Here is a 13959-nt window from a genome sequence, read left to right as displayed (position 1 = left end):
TGCAGTCTGCTTAAGATTCTCTCTCTCCCTCTGCCTTTTCCCTTACTAGTGCACATGCACGCTTTCTTTCTCCAAAATAAAATAAAATAAAAATTGAAACACAAAATATGCATAAAGCATAGGTATAGTGAAATTACAAAGCTAATGCAGTCAAGAAGTGGAACACTGTTCATTCACGTAAGATGAAAAAGCTCTAGAGACCTGCTCTACAACATTGTACTTATAGTTCTCTATACCATACACTCAAAAAACTAAGAAGGTATAGATCTCACACTTTTTTTTAAGCGCATTAAAATATTGGCTATGCCCACCCATCCCCTCATCCCTTCCTGGTCACCCTCTCAGACAACCACTGGTGACTGCTTTTCTTTATAGTTTTTTTCCCTAAAAACTTCAGTCTATTTTCCTGTTTTAAAATTCAACATAGGGACGCCTGGGTGGCTCAGTTGGTTAAGCAGCTGCCTTCGGCTCAGGTCATGATCCCAGCGTTCTGGGATCGAGTCCCACATCGGGCTCCTTGCTCGGCAGGGAGCCTGCTTCTCCCTCTGCCTCTAGCCTGCCACTCTGTCTGCCTGTGCTTGCGCTCTGTATCTCTCTCTCTAACAAATAAATAAAATCTTTAAAAAAAAAAAAAAATTCAACATAGTGGGACACCTGGGTGGGTTGATTGGTTAAGCCTCTGTCTTTGGCTGAGGTCATGATCCCTGGGTCCTGGGATCCAGCCCTAAATCGGGCTCCCTACTCAGTGGAAAGCCTGCTTGTGTTCTCTCTCGCTGAGTCTCTCTGTCAAATAAATAAATAAAAAACCTTAAAAAATAAAAAATAAAAATCAACATAGGAATGGAATCATCACATAGGCACATGGGCCTTGCTTCTAGACCAAATGATAAACAATATATGGGTGCTCCTACTACCATTCATTGACCTCCAGATTCCTTCTTCTTGAGTTTCATTCCTTGTGCAACATCTGCATTTTCTTTCCACGTTCAAACTTTTTTTTTTTAATCACTTCCTTTCTTTTTTTAATTGCAATTATATGACTCTCCATACTAGGTCTTCCAGTAGTATCTCATTATTTTGAGTGTGACAGTGAATGATGTTTGTCAAACACTTCAAAACTAAGCAAAACCATGACAAAATACAAAATAACGAAGTAGCAGAGACTAAAAATTACCCTTCGGGCTATCATGCACCTGTTTGTGGCTGACAGAATGCAGTGTTCTACTCTGAAGCTTACTTTTGTTCCTAGCTAATTTATGAGTTAAAAACTGGCAAGCATTAAAGGTGCATACATGTCATTACACATTTGTCGTAATACATAGAATAGGGGTGCCTGGATATGGTTAAGTGTCTGCCTTCGGCTCGGGTCATGATCTCAGAGTCCTGGGACTGAGCCCCACCGTTGGCTCCCTGCTCTGAGGAGTCTGTTTCTGTTTCTCTCTCTCTCTCTCTCTCTCAGCCCACCCACTTGTGCTTGCTCTTTCTCTCTCAAATTAATAAAATCCTTTTATTTATTTTTATTTTTTTTAAAGATTTATTTATTTGAGAGAGAGAGACAGTGAGAGAGAGCATGAGCGAGGAGAAGGTCAGAGGGAGAAGCAGACTCCCCATGCAGCTGGGAGCCTGATGCCGGACTCGATCCCGGGACTCCAGGATCATGACCTGAGCCGAAGGCAGTCGTCCAACCAACTGAGCCACCCAAGCGTCCCAATAAAATCTTTTTAAAAACAGCAACAAGGGGCACCTGGGTGGCTCAATGGGTTAAAGTCTGCCTTCAGCTCAGGTCTTGATCCCAGGGTCCTGGGATCCAGCCCCACATTGGGTTTTCTGCTCAGCAGTGAGCCTGCTTCCCCCTCCCCCACTTTCTGCCTGCCTCTCTGCCTACTTGTGATCTCTGTCAAATAAATAAATAAAATCTTTAAAAAGCAAAACAAAACAAAAAAACCCAGCAGCAACTCATAGAACATAAAATACAAAGAGTGACTCCTACTATAAACTATGGACTTTAGATAATAATCACTATCCATATTGGGTCATCAACTCTAACAAATGTACCACATTGTGCATAATAATAATGGGGGAAGTGGAGAGGGGAAGTAAGGGGGTATATGGGAACTCTGTACTTTCCACTCAATTTTAACGTAAATCTAAAACAGCTAAAAACAAATGAATTAGCAAAAAAATGCAAGTAGAATAGCTTCTGTAGAATGGTAAAGAAATTTCCATTTTCTAGGCTTCAGGGAGCTGCTTCTAGGGAGCAGCAAACTACCGTCTTTGGGATAAATCTGGACTGCCGTCTGTATATGTACAGTCTTCCAGCAAAGAATGATATATATGGCCTATAGGATTATACAGTTATATATAATATATACATAATAATTTATATAAATATATACAAATAAAATCTTTAAAAAAGAAAAAATCAAAAGAATATTTTGTGATTCCTGAAGTTGGTATGAAATTCTAACTTTAGTACACAACATTTTATTGGGACATAGCCACACCCATTCACTTACATATTAATTATGGCTGCTTTTTTGTACCACAATGGCAGAGCTACAAAGACTGGAAATGTTATAGATTGTATGGCACACAAAACAAAATATTGATACTTTTTTGGGGAGCCTGGGTGGCTCAGTGGGTTAAAGCCTCTGCCTTCGGCTTGGGTCATGATCCCAGGGTCCTGGGATCGAGCCCCGCATCGGGCTCTCTGCTCAGCGGGGAACCTGCTTCCTCCTCTCTCTCTCTACCTGCCTCTCTGCCTACTTGTGATCTTTGTCTGTCAAATAAATAAATAAAATCTTTAAAAAAAAATATTGATACTTTTTTTTTCAAATATTGAAAGAAACTGTCAACTCTGGAGCTAGCGAAAAGAAGCAGACAGGCTTCATGGAGTCTGGAGATTTGTAAATGTATAATGTGTAAATGTGTAAATGTGTGATCTTGGGTGAATCACTCACTATCTCTAGGCCCTAATTCCAGTATGTAACTCCATGGTCAAGTTCTTACTCGAAAGTGGATATGGATTCAGGCCATAACAAATCAAACATGTCCAGGATGCTTGGGTGGCTCAGTCAGGTAAGTGTCTGCCTTTGGCTCCGGTCGTGATCCCAGAGTCCTGGGATGGAGTCTCACAGTGGGTTCCCTGCTCAGCAGGGAGTCTGCTTTTCCCTCTGCCTTTTGCTTCCCCTGCTTGTGCTTTCTTTTTCTCTGACAAATAGATAAATAAAATCTTAAAACAACAACAAACAAATCAATCACCTCCAACTCTTCCAAAACTGGTTTATAAATTTATCCTTGTTTTTTTAAATTATTTTTTTATTTTTAAAGATTTTATTTATTTATTTGACAGAAAGAGATCACAAGTAGGCAGTGAAGCAGGCAGAGAAAGAAGGAAGCAGGCTCCCTGCTGAGCAGAGAGCCTGAGGCAGGGCTCCATCCCAGGACCCTGGGATCATGACCTGAGCTGAAGGCAGAGGCTTTAAGCCACTGAGCCACCCAAGCACCCCTTATCCTTGCTTTTAAGAAAACACTAATATATTTTTTAAGATTTAAAAAAAAATTTTTTTTTTTTTTTAAAGATTTTATTTATTTATTTGACAGAGAGAAATCACAAGTAGATGGAGAGGCAGCCAGAGAGAGAGAGAGGGAAGCAGGCTCCCCGCCGAGCAGAGAGCCCGATGCGGGCCTCGATCCCAGGACCCTGAGATCATGACCCGAGCCGAAGTGATTTCTACACCCAATGTAGGCTTGAACCCACAACCCTGAAATCAAGAGTTGCATGTTCCACCAACTGAGCCATCAGAGTAATCCCAGATCTTTTTAATCTGGGAAAATGCTGGCAAGTATGAAAGGAAAACGGTAAATGTATAGGATGTTTATTGTAATGCTAGTATGATGGAAAAACTAGAACTGAATTAAATGTTCAAAATGGTGGAACAATTAAATAAGTTATGATCTATCCCTTCCAGATAACATACCATACGTCATTTTGGAGTTATCTCCCAATTAGTCAGAACTCATGTGGAATGGCTTTTAAGATACAGTAAATGAAAAAGGCATGCTACAAATTAACAAGTAGAGAAGGCTCCCTTTTGTTTTAGAACAATACAACTATTTCTATGGATACATATTGATGCATAGAAAAGTCTAGACAGGGTATAGATTTGTGGAACTACTATATTGTACACCTGAAACTAATGTAACGTTGTGTGTCAACTATACTTTAAGAACAACAAAAAGACCAAGGAACTCCTGGCTGGCTCAGTGGTAGAGCATACAATTCTTGATCCTGTGGTTGTGAGTTCCAGCCCTATGTTGGGCATATAGCTTACTTAAAAGAATAAATAACACGCTGTCACAAATTTTAAAAAAAGTCTAGACCAGTATTGCTCAATAGAAATATGCTGCGAGCTGTATATGTAATTTTATCTTATCTAGTAGCCCACATTAAAAGAGTAAAAACAGGAACGCCTGGGTGGCTGGGCTGGTTGGTGGCTCATCTGCCTTCAGGTCAGGTCATGATCCTAGGGACCTGGGATGCAGTCCTGCATTGGGTTTCTTGCTCAAGCAGGGAGGCTGCTTCTCCCTCTGACTGCCACTCCCCCTGCTGGTGCTCTTTCTCTCTTTCTTTCTTTGACAAATAAATAGATAAAATCTTAAATAAATAAATAAAAGAGTAAAAAGAAACAGGGAAAATTAAATTTAATAACTATTTTATTTAATCCAATATACAAAACATTATTCCAACATATAATCAATACAAAAAGTAAGATATTTTACGTGTTTTTCTTCTACCAAATCTTTGAAATGTAATGTGTATTTTACACTTACAGCACATCTCAATTTGGGTCATCTACATTTCAAGTACTCAATAGCCATGTGTGGTCCTATCAGAAAGCATAGGTCTAAAACACATAGAAGAGATAACAGTGGTTACTCTGGTGAGGGAGGGGAAGAGATAAGAGGGTACTTTATTTTTTTCTCTAGATTCTTTTTCATTGTTCAGTTAAAATGGTTTCATGTATTATTTTATTTAAAATGAATAATGCATATTTAAAACCAATCAGAATTATAGTATGTACTTCATGTCTCATTCCTTAATATTTTTATTAATCTCTCCTGGTTTTCAGTATTGCAAACACAGTAATAACAAGAGAAAAGGTGCTTATTATGGGAACCATTAAAAAGCAACACTTTTTATGAAACTGATTCAACCGGATAAACATTTTCTGAGTTTAAGCTGTAAGGAGTTAGTTAGGGTCTGCACTATGGAAGACAAGAAGAATGGGATGTTGGAAACAGCTTTTGGAACTGCCTCTATAGTTTGCATATTCTATTCAGGCTGGAAATGACTTCTAGCAACAGCCCAAAGTCCTCCAGTTTGGTTCAGTAGAACAAGCTAAATGTTACAGTTTTGTTTAAATGAAGTGTGACTCAAGTAAAGTGTAAGATTCTGTTACCTGACTTGCAAACTGGCAGCTTCAAATTACTTCCAAAAACATGATCAGCAACAACAATAAATTAAGTAGATAATACAAGAAGACAACCATGGAAAGGACAGCTTCAAATGGATACATTCTGGTTTCCTTAAAAAGAAAAAAAAAGTTGTTACTCCACATTCACATAGCCCTGGGTACTTTCCTATTCGTTTTCCACTTCTGATCCTCTTCCACAAACTGCTGAGCATGCAAAAAAAGGAGCCAGAGGATATTCACAAAATTTCAGTATTCTTTAATATATGATTAAAGGAAGTTGACTAATAATCTGGTTACAATCACTTCTTTTATTTCTTGCACTTGTTATCTCATGGTTTGCTAAAATAACTGATAAATTTAAGTCTTTGCTTTCCTTAAGACTGATCACCCTTGAAGCCTGAGCAAACAGCATGACATAGACATCACTGTTTGACTGTTATGCTAGTGTACTGATATATTTTGGAAGAAGGGGCTATCAGAGAATTTAAAAAAAATTTTTTTTTTAAAGATTTTATTCATTTATTTGACAGACATAGAACACAAGTAGGCAGAGAGGCAGGCAGAGAGAGAGAGAGAGAGAGAGAGAGAGAGAGAAGCAGGTTCTGCACTGAGCAGAGAGCCCGATGCGGGGCTCGATCCCATGACCTGAGCCAAAGGCAGAGGCTTTAACCCACTGAGCCACCCAGGCGCCCCAATTACCTAGATTTTTTACAGGAACGGCATCTGCGATTTCTAAAAGATGGAACTAAAAGCACTAAAGGTGGGGTACCTGGGTGGCTCAGTTGGTTAAGCATGGGACTTCTGATTTCTGCTCAGGTCATGATCTCAGCGTTGTGAGATGGAGCCCTAAATGGGGCTCTGGGCTCGGTGGGGCGTCTGCTTGGGATTCTCTCTCTCTCTCTCCCTCTGCCCCCTCCCCTACTAATGCTCTGTCTCAAAAAAAGAAAATCTTTTAAAAATGAAAGTGCTAAAAGAGTGAAGAGCAAACGGGAAGGAAGTTTTTGCTTTCCCATTTGAGTAATTTAACAGAATCATCATTATTTTTTATTTTAATGTTTTTAAGTAAGCTCTCCGTTCAACGTGGGGCTCGAACTCACGACCTCGCGATCAAGACTAGTCGGGACTGCCCACTGAGCCAGCCAGGAGCCCCCAGAATCTTCATTTTAAAATCCAAGCGACCTAAGCCTTAACCCCTTCGTTCTGTGGAGCTGACTTGTCTGGGAGGCTCGCGGCTGAGGAACGGCCGGGGCACAGCTGGAGGGACGGCGATGCGGCCCGGCCCAGCACCTCCAGCCCGCGCACCCCGCAGCGGCGGGCCGGGACCGACGCCGCCGCGGCCCTGCGCACAGTTGCCTTCGCCCTCCCACTGCGCCCGGCGCCCCGTCGCCAACTCGCGGGCCGAAGCGACCCAGCCTCCCTCCAACACCCTTCCGCCCTGGCGCCCAGGGGCCCCTCCTCGGCCTCTGCCGGCAGCCTCTGGGGGTCTCTCCTCACCTTCCTCCCTGTCGCTGAGGGTCTCATCTTCTTACAATTTTGGACATCTCCCTTCTCAGTCCCAGCCTTCAGTCTGTTAGATCTCCCCGCCCCCCCACCCCGTTCTCTCCTCTGGTCCGCAGGGTCACGCCCCTCCGTCTGCGGGGGTGTCTTCCCTGGGTCCGCCTGATCCCTGCGCCCTCCAGCCGAGGGGTTCCCCCAACCCCGCGCGCCCGCCTCCCCCACTCACCTAGCGCCTGCTAGCTCTCCCGAGCTTGCCTGCGCCGGGCGCGGTCGCGGGACGCGCACGCCGGGTGGCGGCGCGGGGCCGCGCGCGCAGCGTACGTGGTGACGTCAGTGCGCTGGCGGCGGCGGCGGCGGCGGCGGCAGCGGCAGGGCTGTTTGTTCTGCTCTCCCGCAGCCGAGGAGCCGAAGCGGTGGCTGCGGCGGCGGCGGCTGCCGGCAGTGCCCGCAGGCGAGCGGGGCCTGTGAGCGCGGCGGAGCGGCGGGCGTGGCGGGCGGGCCCCGGCGCCGCGCAGGCAGCCCGAAGAGGAGGGGGCGGCGGCGGCGGGCGGCCGGCGGGGGCGGCGTGCGGCCTAGCGTCTCAGGTGAGGACCGGTGCCCTTCGGGGTGGCGGGCGGCGCGGGGCGGCCGGCGGGGACCCGCGGCGCGGCCCGCGTAACCTGCATTGCGTAATGGGGCCGGTGCGCCAGCACCTACGCCATCGGCGCGGCGCGGGGGCGGGGAGGCCGGGGCGACGCGGGCTCGGGCCTGCGGGCCTCCCGCGTCCGCGCGCGGTGCCGCTTGCGCCGGGCCCGGGCGGCCTGCGCCGTTGGCGTCGGAGTGGCTGGGCAGCTCGCGGCTCCCCGGCCGTTGGCGCCGCCGGCCTCCGGCTTGGGCCGGCCGGCGGGGCAGGGGCGCGGGCGGGGGGCGCGGGCGCCGCGGCGGGGCGGGTGGCCGGGGGCGGGCGGGGGGCGGGCCGAGGCGCCCGGCACTTCCTGCCGCCGCCATTTTGTCAAGTGAGGAGGAGGAGGAGGAGGAAGCGGCCGCCGCGGGGCCGCGGCGCGCCCGGCCCCGGTAAGTCCGGGCCTGGCGTGGTGGCCACGGGCGCCGCTGTCCCCGACCGCGGTCCCCGAGGCGGCCTTGGCCCCGGCGCTCACGTGGGCCGGCCTCAGCGCGCGCTCTCTCGGCGCCTGGGTCCTACCCGGACTGGGGCAGCGCGCCCCCGCCCCCATTTCCTCGGCTTCCCGGCTGTCTCCGTATCTCTGCGGAGAATGGAGCTGGTCCCCAGGTGGAGGGAGGAGGCTGCTTCTGCACGCCTGCGGGAAGACAGCCTCGTGGGTGGGAGCGGTGCTGTGTCGGGCGAACCTGACCCCCTTTACCCACCCACTCCCAGTCCGGCAGCCCTACGCTGGACGCTTTGTTTTGCTCGGTCGGTGCTCGCTGGCGTCCTTGCTACGGCCTGGTCTGTTTGCGGTGTTGTGCGGGGTGGTGGTTTGGGGTGGGGATGTGGGGGAGTTGTGATTCAGCGAAATAAAATGACACTCCCCCCGCCCCTACGGAAGCAGCACAACTTTACCCGACTGAGCTGCCCCCAAGGCCTGCGGTGGCCTTGGATGAAAATGGGAAATCCCACTTTGGTGTGGTGGACAGTGTAAATACTTATATTCAGGTCTGTGGATGAGTCATGTGCTTTTTGCTCAGTGGCTGACCTCCCATTTACTTAAGACCACGCATTGTTTTTTGAAATGTTATTTTTATTTGTTTACTCATTTAATGTTTTCAGCAACCTGGTGCGGTTTATGGTATTGGTCTTTGGGTTCATTTTTATGTGTTGGATGCAAGAAGTGACCTCTTCGAGCCTGTTTCGTGAGAATTGAAGTGTCTTTGCTGCCCTTTGAGAGGGCTCTGTCTGTCCCTGTTTACAAAAACGAAGTTCCAGTGTAGCTCTAAGCCAGTGGCTCTTTGGCGCTCTAATAAGGGGAGATTTTTATGAATGGGGCCGTCAAGTTCCTTAAGTTGTTAGTCTTTAAAATTTGTAGTCTGGAAGCGGTAAAGAAAGCTATACTCAACAGGATTTATGAATGTGTTTTCAATTCCAACTAGGTTTTGGATGGTAAAATCTGTTTTATGACCTTTCAGTAATTTAATAAAACATTCCTTTTGGTTTAGTTTGGATGGGGATTATCTTTTCTTCAAGGTGGTATAGGTAACCAAGCCCTTCTCCCCCAGAACTTCATTCTGGGGAGGATAAACCTCTCAGATGGTTTCCAGTGACTAACTCTAGAAGGAAAAGCAAGATTTGTTTAAAAAATAAAACAAAAGGGGCGCCTGGGTGGCTCAGTGGGTTGGAGCCTCTGCCTTCGGCTGGGGTCGTGATCCCAGGGTCCTGGGATCGAGCCCCCTCATCCGGCTCTCTGCTCGTCGGGGAGCCTGCTCCCCCCACCCCACCCCCGCCTGCCTCTCTGCCTACTTGTGATCTCTGTCAAATAAATAAATAAAATCATAAAAAAAAAAGGCATTGTTTCCTAGTTATCCACCGTACCCCTTTCCTTAGTAGAGAGCATAATATCTAAGGGCTCAAGCTGTGGAGTAAATCTAATAAGATCAGGGGCGCCTGGGTGGCTCAGTGGGTTAAGCCGCTGCCTTCTGCTCAGGTCATGATCTCAGGGTCCTGGGATCGAGTCCTGCATCGGGCTCTCTGCTCGTCAGGGAGCCTGCTTCCCTCTCTCTCTCTCTCTCTGCCTGCCTCTCCATCTACTTGTGATTTCTCTCTGTCAAATAAATAAATAAAATTAAAAAAAAATCTAATAAGATCACTTTAGTTGGTTGTAATTGGAAGGAGATGAGCCCACCTGTGTATATCTAGCTAGAGTTCAGCCTCAGCCAATTTGCTGAAGATAAAGAGCTCTGCCTGCAGATTAAAGTTGGAACTTGAAAGTGGCTACATTTTCAAGATAGTTTGACTGTTCCAGGGTGCCCATCTGACAAGCTTCCTACTTTAGGATGGTGATGAGAAAAAAAAAGTCTGGCCACTTTGTAAAATTTCCACTAAATTATTGAATTGTTTAAAGGAATTTAGACTTTGTTTCCAAAAGTTACCCTTTTGAGCAAGTTGTGATCTTTGTACTAAATTGCACTTTTGTTTTTGGAGGTTGGGAGGGTGCGATATTTTTCTGTTACACAATTCAGGTTATTGAATGACCTGAGATTTATAGATCTAGAAGGAGATTGGAATCCTTGTTCTTAATTTAAAGCAAAATTACTTGGTACTTCTATGATTTGAAGACTAGGGGCTGTTAAGTCTTTTGACAACCCACTGTCCTCTGTCACAGTTGTATTGTAAAGTATTTCGATTTCTGATTTTGAATAAACTTGTAGAGTAGATCGTGTTTGTCTTTTATGTGCCCGGCAAATATATAAAAAGGAAAGAAAAGCTTGTCGTTGGAAACTGCTACTGATATTTTGTAAGTCTTTGTGATTTTTTGTGTTTAGCAAGGACTGCATGTTTGCAAGGTGAGAAATGGGATTCTTTGTGAATGCTGACAGTTCATTTTTAATTAATAAGACATGAGTTTGTAAAAAATAAAATTTTACATTTTTCTCTTTGTTTTACTGGAATGTAAGTTCCATGCAGGCAGGTTTATGTTTGCTTGGTTTTGCCTATTTTAATTCTCTGTTGTATCCTCAGCACCTAGAAGAGCACTTAAAATATTTTTTGAGTGAACAAACTGGAGAGATAATTAAGCAAGAATTTGGCATATCAAATGCAAGTAACATTAAATTAATGTTAGGAGGGGACATAATTGGTTAGTAGTGATTTAGAAGTAATGTGACTTTCAACTAGGATGGTAAGGTCCAGAAATTGCAGTGAACTTATTTATAGTCTGGACAATGTGGCATGCAGTTTCTTTTGTGCACTGTCTACTGTACATTTCCCACTTAGTTTGAAATGTGGTAAGTGGGTTTGGGCTGTGCTTCAACAGTGGCCTGGGAAAAGTATTTTAAGAGGGAGATGAAGTGGGTAATAAACATGTATGGGTAGCATTTCTTAATGTGACTCTCATGTTGTCAGTAAAAGTTTGATTTTTTTTTTTTAACATTGAGCACTTCCTTTTTAATATTCGGATTTCATGTGGATGTGATTGCCCAGTCAATTTCAGCGATTAGTTCCTGAGCTCTTACTATGTGCAAAGAAAGACAAAAAGATATTTGCACATGAGTTTTCTTTGGCAGGTTGCTTTATTAGGGTATTTATTGCCAAACATTTACTGAATGTAAATTGTGTATAACTTGAGCATTACACTATTACTGTGATAAAATCCCACCAAATATCCTTTTTTAAAGAAATAATAGCTTTATCGAGATACAGTTCACACATACGATACAGTTCACCAATTTAAAGTGGACAATTCAATGGTTTTCAGTATATTCAGAATTGTGCAGCCATCGCCATAACGAATGTGAAGACATTTACATCTCCAAAAAGAAATCTGTATACGTTAGCTGTGGCTCTCCATACCCACCCTGCCCACCAGTGCCTGGCAACCACTAATCTATTCTCTGTCTCTATAAATTTGTCTCCTGGTTATTTCAGGAATCAAACAATATAGCTATTCGTGTCTGATTTCTTTCAGCATAATGTTTTCAAGGTTTGTACTATAGTATGAATCAGTACTTCATTCTTTTTTTAATTTATTTTTTAATTTTTTGGTTATTTTTAAAAGATATGATTTATTTATTTGACAGAGAGACAGCAAGAGAGAGAACACAAGCAGGGGGAGTGGGAGAGGGAGAACCAGGCTTCATGCTGAGCAGGATGCCCTCTGCCGGGCTCTATCCCAGGACTCTGGCATCATGACCTGCATCTGGGGCAAGATGCCTCATGACTGAGCCACCTAGGCACCCCAGTACTTCATTCTTTTTATAACTGAATGATATTCCATTATGTGAATCCGTGCCACATTTTATTTATCCATTCATTAGTTGGTGGATATTTGGGTTGTTTCCACTTTGGCCTCTGTGAACATTCATGTACAAGTTTTTGTGCAGAGATTTTCTTAGATATTTAAAAGTGGAATTGCTGGGTCATGGTATCTATTTGTCGATGTGCAATGACTTTAAGTGCCTTGATTTTGTAATGTATTCACAAGGGGTTAAAAGAAAAGCTTGCTGAGCTGTGGGTGTACCCATTTAAAAAAATGAGGAAATGGAAGTGCAAGGATGTCAGCATGTTGCATGTAGTACAGTCTGAGTGGTCTGATCCCAACTTAGTTTTTAAAAATTGTACATTCCTAGAGAACAGTTTGAAATGCTGGTAAGGCACAGAAACCCTTCTGGAAGACGCACTCCAGACTTCTAGTGTTGTAAAGAGTAATTGTTAAAACCCTTAATTTCCTTTTTCAGTCTTAACAGGCTACAACTCATTAAGCTGCATCTGTAAATCCCACCTTAAATCATGGAATATATTCCACTCAAAAGAAATAGATGGAGTCCAGTGTCAAATTTAGGGCAAACAGCCATCTGTCCCATTCTTGACTGAACCCTGAAGGGGAATAGCACAGATTGATCCACCATCATTTGAAAATGAGATTGTAAGGTTTTTTTTTTTTTCTTCCTTTCTTAAAAGTCGTTTGTGGTCATTTGAAATAATTTGAAAAATAGCAATATTAACAGTGTGAAGTGTCAAACTATCCCTTGATCTCATTTGTATTCCAATTTTTTCTATTTATGAGTAACAAAATTAGATTATACTCTTAAATTTTCAAATATTAAAATTAAATTAGATTTCAAATATTTTTTAAATATTACATTGTGAACACTTCCAAGATGCCCTTTTAAAATAGTTGTCTAATATTCTACCATACGAATATACCATAACTTAATTCTGCTATCTTTGGAGATGATTTTCAAGTTGTCTTTTTTCATGTCTAGGGAGGAAATCACTAGATCAAAGGCTGTACATTTTTTAAACCTTGATACAAATTAGTTTTCCTGAAAAGTTCCATGAATGTCTATTTCTACACAATTACAGCTTGTTAGTGTCTTGTTTATAACGGTGAGGTTTTTAACATTTTTTTTTCCCATAAAAAGCAATTGGATCAAAACAAAATGTCCTCTTGAGTGTGTTCTGAAGGCTTCTGAGAAGCAGTTATGTCTCCACATCTTGCTGATTGACCTTTCTACTCTCTCCTGCCAGAGTTGGACTTTGTTTCTTGAAATCAAGTCTCAGAATTCCTGATACTGTGATAGGAACCCAGTGTTATCTGAATGCTCTGGGGAAGGGTACTGGGGAGGGTTTGTGTAGCCTCTTGACATCTGATCTGTCTCATATTTGCTAGCCTGCTCCAAAGACTGATAACACCAGTATGACACAGACCCTGGTTTGAGTCCTGGCCCTGCTGCCACCTGCGTGGCCTTCAACTTGTCTCTCTACCTCCCACAAATTTCACTTTTTTCATCTGAGGGTAAAATGAGGTGATTCCCTTTCAAGGTTAGCTGCTTACTTCCTATTATTGCCCAGGGTGAAAAATGAAAGTGGGAAGAGATAGCCAGGTATAAGAGTAGAGCTATTCAAGGCTAGGAAGTACACCAGCTGGTAATCCTAGAAATCATGTCACCAGGTGACACCAAGGTCTGCCAGGTGCCTTTTAAGAAGAATCCCCTTTGTGTTGTGCCTTTTTCCCAAGTAAACGGTGCATGGAGACCAGCGGAGGAGGTGATTTAAAGTGGGGATTTGGGTTTGTTGTTGTTGTTGTTGTTTTGTTTTGTTTTGAACGTGAGGATTTGTTTTTATCTCATATTGAGATTAAAAGGGATGCTAATGGGATTAAGGGAAATTTAGTGGTTTGGGGGCATCCATTCTGGGATATTGGCTGCAGAGTTTAGGGAAGTGATGTAGCAGGGAAGTGTAGCCTGGTGTATTTTCAGGCCTGAAATGTAACTTTCCTATTTCATTAAAACTTTGTTATATGAATAAAGGCAATGGCCATGGTGCCAGAAGTCGTTG

At 44.1% G+C, this 13959-nt stretch overlaps 1 protein-coding gene and 1 long non-coding RNA gene across 4 annotated transcripts in view; one reads left to right on the top strand and one right to left on the bottom strand.

Moving 5' to 3' along the window:
- Positions 1–4976: 4976 nt before the first annotated feature.
- On the bottom strand, positions 4977–7361 carry LOC116573741. 2 transcript variants are annotated; one of them, XR_004278976.1, is made up of 2 exons: positions 6972–7361; positions 4977–5588 (listed from the first exon to the last, which is right to left on the bottom strand). It is a non-coding gene; the product is annotated as an uncharacterized LOC116573741 (long non-coding RNA). The 2 variants fall into 2 exon arrangements; XR_004278977.1 differs by having other exon boundaries at positions 7201–7313.
- Positions 7362–7429: 68 nt separating this feature from the next.
- Positions 7430–13959, top strand: part of BRD4 (bromodomain containing 4) — a 94267-nt gene continuing 87737 nt past the window's right edge. The window contains exon 1 of one of the 2 annotated variants that reach the window (XM_032313966.1): positions 7430–7558. The gene's annotated coding sequence lies outside the window, so the exon portion shown is untranslated. Of the gene's footprint in view, positions 7559–7913; positions 8028–13959 lie in introns of those variants that run through there. The other variant, XM_032313955.1, reaches the window with a different exon arrangement.

The sequence above is a fragment of the Mustela erminea genome, chromosome 1 (assembly GCF_009829155.1).
Source record: "Mustela erminea isolate mMusErm1 chromosome 1, mMusErm1.Pri, whole genome shotgun sequence".
Taxonomy (NCBI): Eukaryota; Metazoa; Chordata; class Mammalia; order Carnivora; family Mustelidae; genus Mustela; species Mustela erminea.
Note: the sequence above shows the minus strand (reverse complement) of the source record. Positions and strands in the feature narration are given on the sequence as shown.